The sequence below is a fragment of the Balaenoptera physalus genome (genome assembly GCF_965194825.1).
Source record: "Balaenoptera physalus genome assembly, chromosome: 15".
Lineage (NCBI taxonomy): Eukaryota > Metazoa > Chordata > Mammalia > Artiodactyla > Balaenopteridae > Balaenoptera > Balaenoptera physalus.
In genome coordinates this window covers 54453300-54466581 of record NC_138894.1, presented here as the reverse complement: position 1 = coordinate 54466581, position 13282 = coordinate 54453300, and the positions used below count along the sequence as shown (strand labels likewise).

Here is a 13282-nt window from a genome sequence, read left to right as displayed (position 1 = left end):
TGCCATGCAGACAAGGACTTCTCTTAGTAAAATGCCATGTCAAACTCTAAATTCAATCGTTTCTTTTGACTCTAGAACTTACCTTAAATACTAATGCACTCTTGAAAATATTGACAAGCTTAATATTAACACAGAGAAAGATTACTCTTCATATTTAATTCATTAATGACCCTCAGCATCTTGAGCATTTTCTATTGTCAAGACAAGAAATGTTTTCTGCAACATTTGAAAAACATGATTGATTTAGTTTAAGAGAGCTTTCAGTGTATGTAACTAGAGACAAATTCTAACAGGAAAGGAAAGGAGAATAACCCTTTATTTGGGATATGGGAAGTACCATGAAAACTAGGTAATCCATTACTACTCCTAAGTAATTAAAATGATCTGTGATAGAATTAAATGTGTAATGAAAAGTTAATTGGAAATTAGAATATATTAAATGTAAAAACAATTCATCTAATTTATTACATAACATGGATATTTTCTACAGTACCCATTATACAAATTATATAATAAATTGGAAATAAATATTATGATTTTTTATCATTTACTTATCTGATATTATTTGTAATAGCATTAAGAATTTACAAAATTACTTCTTTCATGTCAGAAAAATTATTTGGTTATCCCCCTAATCATTCTTCAACAGATACAATGTGCTTTTTTTGCTGTGAAGAAGACATTTGTGGAAAACATTGTGGTTAGTTTTAGAAAGCCGTAATTTCAGTTGAGAAATCAAGGCATCTATCCACATAAAGGCAAGTAAAAAAAATCCAAAACACAGAAAACTCTCAAATGAGTAACGTAACAGACTCTTCTTTTTAATATTTTTCTAAGGAGCATGATCTATTCATTCATTAATATTTATTGAATATTTGCCAGTTTTAGACACTCTGCTGGGCACTGGGACAAAACCATCATAAAAAAGTGGGACACCCTGACCCTTAGGTCTGTTATTCCCATGTGCAGTGTAGGCTGCTGAGAACCAGTCAATATCACAGTCAAACCTTGGGAATAACAATGGATTGATGATAAGGCAATTATGTTGATGTCTTTGTCTTCTATTCTTCCTTATTCTAATGACCAAGACTTAACTTTTGTGAACATTAATTTTCATGAATTCTTTTCAATCTACTGAAGAGATGAATAATGATGGCATAGAATGGGTCTTTATGTACTTTCTTATTTTAGGTAATAAAGAAGAAAGACTATGTTTTGTTTAATTGACTAAGGAGTTATTTCCACTTCACCTATAAAAAGTCTCTCTGTCCTTTAGAATGTGTTATGTAAATTGTGTTCCTGTTTGAAAACTTTTTCAAAGTTGCTATTGTTGATTTAGTTTTAAATACATTATTTTATAAGAACAAAACTACTAATATGACTGCTAAGAATGCCTTACTTTTATTTGTAAACTTTTACCAATTCCTTTAGAATGCTAACTTAAATAGTTGAAGTATTAACAAGAGTTTATACCTCTTTTTTTTAATCCCAAAAGGCAGTCAAAAAAGGAAATACTACTGAAAGTTGCATATATAGATAGATATCTGCAACTTTTAAAATTTGAAATAACCTTATATTTTTTATGAGTAAGATACAGACCACTGTTCACTACTGTTTCACAGTTAATTGAGAATTGCCTCACTCACTGCAAAGTCAGTCATTTTCTTTTCTTTTTCTCATATAGTATGAGGAAAAACTAAAAAATGAGAAAGAAATGATGACTAAATGCAGAGTTCAAAGATATGGGACTTGCAGACTATGCATTGATTAGATACTGTTTTCAATAAATGGTATGTAAGTTTTATAGAATCCAGGAAACTAAGGGATGTTGCAGGGAAGGGATATTGATATCAGGGGAAATCTGGTGAACAGGGCAAATATTTGTAGAACATTTCAAAATTTTAGGTAAATATTGTAAAAGCCTTGAACTTTTGCATTTTCCAGACTGTAAAAACTGGATTGAAAATAAAAACAACAGTATATTTCATTATAAGAGTAATGAAGACTTTTCCATGGCTTGTTCTGATAATTTTTTCTAGTCATTTTCCCCATAGCCCATTGGTTAAGTAGTATTTTACTAAAGCTGAGGGACTTTCTTACTATTCTTTGGCTTTAAACATGTTCTAAGCAAGTAACAAAATCTGTTACGGCAGAGAGCATAGCAGATAATCTCCCTGTAGACTGGGCCAGGCTATCACCTATTACAAATCCATCTCGTTCTGCTTCCTAACAAGTTGCCACACTTTCTAGGCTATGTCCTTACCTACTCACATTTTTTGCCTTCTTTTAAGTTAAGTGAAAAACTAGCTAAGCAAACTAAACTATGTATGCAGTATGATTCAATAGTAGAAAATCTATTAATAATAAATTAATCATAACAATGTGAAACAATAAATTCTATATGATCACCTCCGTGGATGCATCAAGATTTAGATAAAATTAAGTACTCATTCCTATTTTTAAAAAGCTTCTAATAAAAAAGGAATATATGGATTTTTTCCTCAACACTATAGATATAGATATGCACACCCAAAAACGTGAATGCCAGTATTGATAGTTGAAGGATAAAAACATATATCTGTAGTAATGGTTGAATGTAAAATCATAAATCTTTAAAATGAAAAGTAATGATATCACTATGAATGAAATTTTGAAAGAATCCCACCTCTGTTTAATAAGACTTGACATCCTAAAAACAGTCATTAGGGATTGCTTAAATGATTTCCAACCATCAGCAAGGAAGAAGAGGAGCAGAAAAACAAAGAATCGACTTTTTTAATTGCATAGGAAAATGTAAGGAAGCATAGAACTAACTTCAAATTTGAAAGTCAAGGTTCTTTGTGGGTACTCTGTATATTTCCTGGTGTATAATAGGTATCCAAAATGCATTAGTCAACTAGGAATGCAAGTGTTAAAATTTAATAAGCATTTTATGTATTTAATCAACCAATGAAATGACTGAGAGAAATTGTGTTTTGGATCCCATAAAAAGAAATGAATGATAAAAACCAGCTAAATTTGCATGTAAGCATATGTATCATTGGTTTGCTATTATAAAAGTATTTAAAAGAATTATGTTAGCTGTAGATGAGTTACGAGAATTGGATACACCAGAACTGTTTTTAAAATTTATTATTGATCTAATACATTTGTTAGTATATTTACTAGTATAGTTTTTACATTTAATTTAGCAGGAGTAAATCTATCTTTAATACACAAAGGAGCTATTTTCATATTATAAATGATTTTACTGATGAAATATATTAATTGACATATGTACTCTTATAATAGTAATGATAAAAGTGTTCATGCCTCTCTCTTTCTCTCTCTTTCTCACAGAGGGGGATAGTGTCCATTTCCATAAAATGATTTGGATTCCACATATAAGTGATGTCATGTGATATTTGTCTTTCTCTTTCTGACTTACTTCACTTAGTATGATAATCTCTAGGTCCACCCATGTTGCTGCAAATGACATTATTTCATTCTTTTTTATGGCTGAGTAATATTCCATTGTGGGTGTGTGTGTGTGTGTATATATATATATATATACACCATATCTTCTTTATCCATTTATTTGTTGGTGGATGCTTAGGTTACTTCCATGTCTTGGCTTTTGTAAATAGTGCTTCTGTGAACATTGGGGTGCATGTATCTTTTCAAATTAGAGTTATCTCCAGATATATGCCCAGGAATGAGTTTGTTGGATCATATGGTAAAGGTTTATCGATGTCTTAATGAAAGGAAACCAAAGTCTAATTTCAGAAAACATTATATTCCCATTAAAATTAATTACACTAAATTTGCATAGAATGAAACATATACGTAAAAAATTCAGTTTCTCACAAGTTTGTTTATTATCATCTTACATATCTGTCTTTTGGATTCAAGATATTGATGCCAAAGTGAGCATAACCAGGAAAGTAAAGAATCTCATAAAGCAATGGTTCTCAAACCTTTTCATCCTAGAATATTTATGCTCTTCAAAAATATTAAGGTCTCTAAAGAACTTATGCTTTCATAAATTTTACATACTGGTATTTGCCAATTTAGAAATTAAAACTAAGAAAATATAAGGAATAATTTTTTAATTTAACAATAAAAACAAATTTATTACCTGTTAATATAAATAACATTTTAATGAAAAGAACTATATTTTCCCAGATAGAAATATCAGTGAAAAATATGTTATTTTTTATATTTTTGCAAATCTGTATAATATCTGGCTTAAGAAAGGACACTAAGATTCTCATTTCTGCTTCTGTGTTGAATTAATTGTGATGTGTTATTTTGGTTGATGTATATGAACAAAATTCTGCCTCACCAAGACATGTAATGGGAAAAGGGAGGAGTACTTTACTAGCCATTTCAGATAACTGTGAATGTTCTTTTTCGATACTACACAAAAACTTCACAAGTGGTAGTTCATTAAAAGATAGCCGCAATGTGAAATTGCAAACCATATCAGTAATCTTTTTCTACTCCATTATATTCATTGACCTGTGTTGCACATTGTATAGGCTTTTAACCTATATTCATGATTGTGTAACATCATGCATTGATCATGAAAAAAATATTTGTTAACTGAGTTATCCAGATTTTCCAAATGTTAGCAGATTTCATAAATATCAAAAAATATTTGTTAATATAAGCATAGATCTCATCAGAGAAGTATTTATTCATTGGGAAATTCTCAAGCTTATGGTGGCAAATATAAGTTTTCCACAAATTTAAGTTTCACTTAAAATCTCAACTTTACCATTTCCCACAAATGCAGTGCTCACATCATTCATTTCTGAAATATCTGTCAAATACCCAAGACTGATTACCATAATTTGAATATATATCATTCTTTCCATTTAAATGATGTTTTAAAAGAGCAGTTACTTCAGCTTGCAACTCAAATAATTGCATGTTTTAGAAGGTTTTTTTTTTTGGTTTTTTTCCCCTCAAACAATTGTCTCATATTGGTATGCACCAGTAGTGCTTAATGTGGACATTTTTGTTAGCCAGCTAAGGGTCTTTCTCCCAATGTGTGTGATTCAGATTGGGCCTTGTTGAATAGGGTGATGTCAGCAAAAACAGCAGAGTAAGTAGCTCCAAGGCCCTGTATCTCAAAAGAAACATCAAACATCACAAACTCTATAGCCTGCAAATCATAAGAAAATCACTATTTGGTCTTCCACAGGAAAAACACTGCTGACTACTAAATTAAAACCATCAGACTCATAAAGTGCCTCAGCAATATAATATGACTTAGCTCAAAGTACCCAAGGAAATTAGAGTTCAAATACTTTATAGTATTTCTTCATTTTTTTAATTTAGCAGAAAAAAAAATCATCTTTAACAAAAGAGATTTTAATCACCCAGCATGTGCTATTTCAGGAAGGTCTGGTGTTATCCGGATTATATTATATTTTCACAGATCCTTCAAGCTTAGTATTCTGAAAATAATAGTAGATGTATGCAAACTCTTTATAATTTTGTTTTCTCCCCTTTGAAAATAAATGTCAAACTGCCAAGAAGCTACATGCTAAATCCTAGGGATAAGCACAAATAAGTTCAACCCATTGTACTAAATTTATTTTGAAAATAAGTGGTTAGATTTTACAAATTATCGAACAATAACTCTGTTTCCTTAAATACAAGTTATTTGAATGAATTCAACCATTTTTAATCTTATTATATTATTGGTGGCATTATCATTTATAATTATACTTTTGAAAATATAGTGAAGTACTATATTACTGAAGTTGAAGAAACTAATAAACCCTTTTGCTTCTAACATGAGACTAAATTTCTGGTTACTTGTGCAGTGCCTACATTGTACTCTGTGGCCTAAACAAATGAATATAATTTCTCAGTCAATTTATTTCAAGCCTGAGAATCATTAAGAATGAATAGAATCTATCATGTTAAGTAACTCAAATATTAAGTAATCATGATGGGTGATCTTTCAAGGCAACTTCTTGCAGCCCATCCTGTTGACTGCATGCAAAATTATTATTAATACAGAAAGAATGTCCAGATATCCCTTTGTCTACAAACAGGAGGTGAAAGACTTGTACAATGAAAATTACAAAACATTGCTGAAAGAAATTTGACATAAATAAATGGAAACATGTCGCATGTTCATGAATTAGAATACTTAATATAGTTAAGATGTTAATACTACTCAAAGCGATCTACAGATTCAATCACATTGTTATTAAAATCCCAGTGGCATTTTTTGCAGAAATAGAAAAACTCATCCTAAAATTCATATGGACTCTCAAGTGATCTCAAATAGTGAAAACAATCTTGAAAAAGAAGAGCAAAGCTGGAGGCCTAACACTTCTGATTTTGAAACTTATTGCAAAGCTACAGTAATCAAAACAGTGAGGTACTAATATAAAGAAAGACAAAGAGACCAATGGAAAAGACTAGAGAGCCCAGAAATAAACCCTCTAGTATAAGGTCATATGATTTTTGAAAAGGGTGCCAAGACCATTCAATGGGGAAAGGATAGTGGGGGATGGTGCTACTAAAACTGAATATCTACATACCAAAGAATAAAGCTGGACGTTTATCTAACACCACATACAAAAGTTAACTCAAATGGATCAAAAACTTAGATATGAGACTTAAAACTATAAACCTCAGGAGATTAACCAAGATGGCGGAGTAGAAGGACGTGCTCTCACTCCCTCTTGCGAGAGCACCAGAATCAAAACTGGCTGCTGGACAATCATTGACAGGAAGAACCTGGACTTCACCAAGGAGGATACCCCACATCCAAGGACAGAGGAGAAGCCACAGTGAGACGGTAGGAGGGGCGTAATCAGAGTAAAATCAAATCCCATAACTGCTGGGTGGGTGACTCACAGTCTGGCGAACATTTATACCACAGAAGTCCACCCACTGGAGTGAAGGTTCTGAGCCCCACGTCAGGCTTCCCAACCTGGGGGTCCGGCTACGGGAGAAGGAATTCCTAGAGAATCAGACTTTGAAGCCTAGTGGGAATTGATTGCAGGACTTTGACAGGACTGGGGGAAACAGAGACCCCACTCTTGGAGGGCACACACAAAGTAATGTGTGCATCGGGACCCAGGGGAAGGAGCAGTGAGCCTGGGGGAGACTGAACCAGACCTACCTGCTGGTGTTGGGGGATCTCCTGCAGAGGCGAGTGGTGGCTCTGTTTCACCGGGGGGATGGGGACACTGGCAGCCGAGGTTCTGGGAAGTTCTCCTTGCCGTGAGCCCTCCCAGAGTCTGCCATTGACCCCACCAAAGAGCACGGGTAGGCTCCAGTGTTGGGTTGCCTCAGGCAAAACAACCAACAGGGAGGGAACCCAGCCCCACCCATCAACAGTCAAGTGGATTAAGGTTTTACTGAGCTCTGACCGCCACAGCAACAGGAAGGGAACCCAGCCCCACCCATCAACAGTCAAGTGGATTAAGGTTTTACTGAGCTCTGACCGCCACAGCAACAGTCAGCTCTACCCACCACCAGAGCCTACCATCAAGCCTCTTAGATAGCCTCAACCACCAGAAGGCAGAGAGCAGAAGCAAGAAAAACTACAATCCTGCAGCCTGCGGACCAAAAACCACAGTTACAGAAAGATAGAGAAGATGAAAAGGCAGAGGGCTATATACCAGATGAAGGAACAAGAAAAAACCCCAGAAAAACAACTAAATGAAGTGGAGATAGGCAACCTTCCAGAGAAAGAATTCAGAATAATGATAGTGAAGATGATCCAGGACCTCGGAATAAGAATGGAGGCAGAGATTGAGAAGATGCAAGAAATGATTAACAAAGACCTAGAAGAATTAAAGAACAAACAAACAGAGATGACCAATACAATAACTGAAATGAAAACTACACTAGAAGGAATCAATAGCAGAATAACTGAGGCAGAAGAACGGATAAGTGACCTGGAAGACAGAATGGTGGAATTCACTGCTGCGGAACAGACTAAAGAAAAAAGAATGAAAAGAAATGAAGACAGCCTAAGAGACCTCTGGGACAACATTAAACGCAACAACATTCGCGTTATAGGGGTCCCAGAAGGAGAAGAGAGAGAGAAAGGACCAGAGAAAATATTTGAAGAGATTATAGTCGAAAACTTCCCTAACATGGGAAAGGAGATAGCCACCCAAGTCCAGGAAGCGCAGAGAGTCCCATACAGAATAAACCCAAGGAGAAATACGCCGAGACACATAGTAATCAAAGTGGCAAAAATTAAAGACAAAGAAAAATTATTGAAAGCAGCAAGGGAAAAACGACAAATAACATACAAGGGAACTCCCATAAGGTTAACAGCTGATTTCTCAGCAGAAACTCTGCAAGCCAGAAGGGAGTGGCATGATATACTTAAAGTGATGAAAGGGAAGAACCTACAACCAAGATTGCTCTACCCGGCAAGGATCTCATTTAGATTTGATGGAGAAATCAAAAGCTTTACAGACAAGCAAAAGCTAAGAGAATTCAGCACCACCAAACCAGCTCTACAACAAATGCTAAAGGAACTTCTCTAAGTGGGAAACACAAGAGAAGAAAAGGACCTACAAAAACAAACCCAAAACAATTAAGAAAATGGTCATAGGAACATACATATCGATAATTACCTTAAACGTGAATGGATTAAACGCCCCAACCAAAAGACATAGACTGGCTGAATGGATACAAAAACAGGACCCATATATATGCTGTCTACAAGAGACCCACTTTAGACCTAGGGACACATACAGACTGAAAGTTAGGGGATGGAAAAAGATATTCCATGCAAATGGAAATCAAAAGAAAGCTGGAGTAGCTATACTCATATCAGATAAAATAGACTTGAAAATAAAGAATGTTACAAGAGACAAGGAAGGACACTACATAATGATCCAGGGATCAATCCAAGAAGAAGATATAACAATTATAAATATATATGCACCCAACATAGGAGCACCTCAATACATAAGGCAACTGCTAACAGCTATAAAAGAGGAAATCGACAGTAACACAATAATAGTGGGGGACTTTAACACTTCACTTACACCAATGGACAGATCATCCAAAATGAAAATAAATAAGGAAACAGAAGCTTTAAATGACACAATAGACCAGATAGATTTAATTGATATATATAGGACATTTCATCCAAAAACAGCAGATTACACATTCTTCTCAAGTGCGCATGGAACATTCTCCAGGATAGATCACATCTTGGGTCACAAATCAAGCCTCAGTAAATTTAAGAAAATTGAAATCATACCAAGCATCTTTTCTGACCACAACGCTATGAGATTAGAAATGAATTACAGGGAAAAAAACGTAAAAAAGACAAACACATGGAGGCTAAACAATACGTTACTAAATAACCAAAAGATCACTGAAGAAATCAAAGAGGAAATAAAAAAATACCTAGAGACAAATGACAATGAAAACACGATGACCCAAAACCTATGGGATGCAGCAAAAGCGGTTCTAAGAGGGAAGTTTATAGCTATACAAGTCTACCTAAAGAAACAAGAAAAATCTCAAGTAAACAATCTAACCTTACACCTAAAGAAACTAGAGGAAGAAGAACAAACAAAACCCAAAGTTAGCAGAAGGAAAGAAATCATAAAGATCAGAGCAGAAATAAATGAGATAGAAACAAAGAAAACAATAGCAAAGATCAATAAAACTAAAAGTTGGTTCTTTGAGAAGATAAACAAAATTGATAAGCCATTAGCCAGACTCATCAAGAAAAAGAGGGAGAGGACTCAAATCAATAAAATCAGAAATGAAAAAGGAGAAGTTACAACAGACACTGCAGAAATACAAAACATCCTAAGAGACTACTATAAGCAACTTTATGCCAATAAAATGGACAACCTGGAAGAAATGGACAAATTCTTAGAAAGGTATAACCTTCCAAGACTGAATCAGGAAGAAACAGAAAATATGAACAGACCAATCACAAGTAATGAAATTGAAAATGTGATTAAAAATCTTCCAACAAACAAAAGTCCAGGACCAGATGGCTTCACAGGTGAATTCTATCAAACATTTAGAGAAGAGCTAACACCCATCCTTCTCAAACTCTTCCAAAAAATTGCAGAGGAGGGAACACTCCCAAACTCATTCTATGAGGCCACCATCACCCTGATACCAAAACCAGACAAAGACACTACAAAAAAAGAAAATTACAGACCAATATCACTGATGAATATAGATGCAAAAATCCTCAACAAAATACTAGCAAACAGAATCCAACAATACATTAAAAGGATCATACACCACGATCAAGTGGGATTTATCCCAGGGATGCAAGGATTCTTCAATATACGCAAATCAATCAATGTGATACACCATATTAACAAATTGAAGAAGAAAAACCATATGATCATCTCAATAGATGCAGAAAAAGCTTTTGACAAAATTCAACACCCATTTCTGATAAAAACTCTCCAGAAAGTGGGCATAGAGGGAACCTACCTCAACATAATAAAGGCCATATATGACAAACCCACAGCAAACATCATTCTCAATGGTGAAAAACTGAAAGCATTTCCTCTAAGATCAGGAACGAGACAAGGATGTCCACTCTCACCACTATTATTCAACATAGTTCTGGAAGTCCTAGCCACGGCAATCAGAGAAGAAAAAGAAATAAAAGGAATACAAATTGGAAAAGAGGAAGTAAAACTGTCACTGTTTGCGGATGACATGATACTATACATAGAGAATCCTAAAACTGCCACCAGAAAACTGCTAGAGCTAATTAATGAATATGGTAAAGTTGCAGGATACAAAATTAATGCACAGAAATCTCTTGCATTCCTATACACTAATGATGAAAAATCTGAAAGAGAAATTATGGAAACACTCCCATTTACCTTTGCAACAAAAAGAATAAAATACCTAGGAATAAACCTACCTAGGGAGACAAAAGACCTGTATGCAGAAAACTATAAGACACTGATGAAAGAAATTAAAGATGATACCAACAGATGGAGAGATATACCATGTTCTTGGATTGGAAGAATCAACATTGTGAAAATGAGTATACTACCCAAAGCAATCTACAGATTCAATGCAATCCCTATCAAATTACCAGTGGCATTTTTTACGGAGCTAGAACAAATCATCTTAAAATTTGTATGGAGACACAAAAGACCCCGAATAGCCAAAGCAGTCTTGAGGCAAAAAAATTGGAGCTGGAGGAATCAGACTCCCTGACTTCAGACTATACTACAAAGCTACAGTAATCAAGACAATATGGTACTGGCACAAAAACAGAAACATAGATCAATGGAACAAGATAGAAAGCCCAGAGATTAACCCACGCACCTATGGTCAACTAATCTATGACAAAGGAGGCAAAGATATACAATGGAGAAAAGACAGTCTCTTCAATAAGTGGTGCTGGGAAAACTGGACAGCTACATGTAAAAGAATGAAATTAGAATACTCCCTAACACCATACACAAAAATAAACTCAAAATGGATTAGAGACCTAAATATAAGACTGGACACTATAAAACTCTTAGAGGAAAACATAGGAAGAACACTCTTTGACATAAATCACAGCAAGATCTTTTTTGATCCACCTCCTAGAGTAATGGAAATAAAAACAAAAATAAACAAGTGGGACCTAATGAAACTTCAAAGCTTTTGCACAGCAAAGGAAACCATAAACAAGACGAAAAGACAACTCTCAGAATGGGAGAAAATATTTGCAAATGAAGCAACTGACAAAGGATTAATCTCCAAAATATATAAACAGCTCATTCAGCTCAATATCAAAGAAACAAACACCCCAATCCAAAAATGGGCAGAAGACCTAAATAGACATTTCTCCAAAGAAGACATACAGACGGCCACGAAGCACATGAAAAGATGCTCAACATCACTAATTATTAGAGAAATGCAAATCAAAACTACAATGAGGTATCACCTCACTCCTGTTAGAATGGGGATCATCAGAAAATCTACAAACAACAAATGCTGGAGAGGGTGTGGAGTAAAGGGAACCCTCTTGCACTGTTGGTGGGAATGTAAATTGATACAGCCACTCTGGAGAACAATATGGAGGTTCCTTAAAAAAGTAAAAATAGAATTACCATATGACCCAGCAATCCCACTACTGGGCATATACCCAGAGAAAACCGTAATTCAAAAAGACACATGCACCCGAATGTTCATTGCAGCACTATTTACAATAGCCAGGTCATGGAAGCAACCTAAATGCCCATCAACAGACGAATGGATAAAGAAGTTGTGGTACATATATACAATGGAATATTACTCAGCCATAAAAAGGAACGAAATTGAGTCATTTGTTGAGACGTGGATGGATCTGGAGACTGTCATACGGAGTGAAGTGGGTCAGAAAGAGAAAAACAAATATCATATATTAATGCATGTATGTGGAACCTAGAAAAATGGTACAGATGAGCCAGTTTGCAGGGCAGAAGTTGAGACACAGATGTAGAGAATGGACATATGGACATCAAGGGGGGAAAACTGCGGTGAGGTGGGGATGGTGGTGTGCTGAATTGGGCGATTGGGATTGACATGTATACACTGATATGTATAAAGTTGATGCCTAATAAGAACCTGCAGTATAAAAAAACAAACAAAACAACTAATACTAAACTTTCATTGGGTTATTTGTATGGAAATATGTTAATATAAATGTTTCAGACATTACATGAAATTCCTAAAAATCTTATGTTTGTATTTGTATGGAAATATGTATGGAAATATGTTAATATAAATGTTTCAGACATAAAAAAAAAAAAAAACAACTATAAACCTCTTAGAAGAAAGGATAGGGCAAAAACTTCACAACACTGGCTTTGGCAATGATATCTTATATACGACACCAAAGGCAACAACAGAAAAAAATATACAAATTGGAATTCATGAAAATATTTTTAAAATTGTATATCAAAAGACACTATCAACAGAATAAAAAGGCAACTCACAAAATGGGAGAAATTACTTGCAGATCACATATCTGACAAGGGAATAATATCCAGAATATGTATAGGACTCCTAAAACTCAATAACAACAGAAAACAAACAACTGATTTAAAAATTGGACAAAGGACTTGAATAGACATTTCTCCACAGAAGGTATATAAATTCCCAAAAAGCACATGAAAAGATGCTCAGCACCACTAATTATTAGGCAAATGCAAATAAAAACTACGATGAGATACTGCCTCTCAGGATATTTACTATTAAAAAGAAAAAAACAAAACACAACAGAAAATAGCAAGTTTGGCAAAGATGTAGAGAAAGGGGACTCTTGGGCACTACT

At 34.6% G+C, this 13282-nt stretch overlaps 1 long non-coding RNA gene across 1 annotated transcript in view; it reads left to right on the top strand.

Moving 5' to 3' along the window:
• LOC309643557 overlaps positions 1-12688 on the top strand; it is a 295925-nt gene extending 283237 nt beyond the window's left edge. Inside the window, exon 2 of the long non-coding RNA XR_014253824.1 lies at positions 12413-12688. This is a non-coding gene — a long non-coding RNA (uncharacterized lncRNA). The remainder of the gene's footprint in view (positions 1-12412) is intronic.
• Positions 12689-13282: the final 594 nt, after the last annotated feature.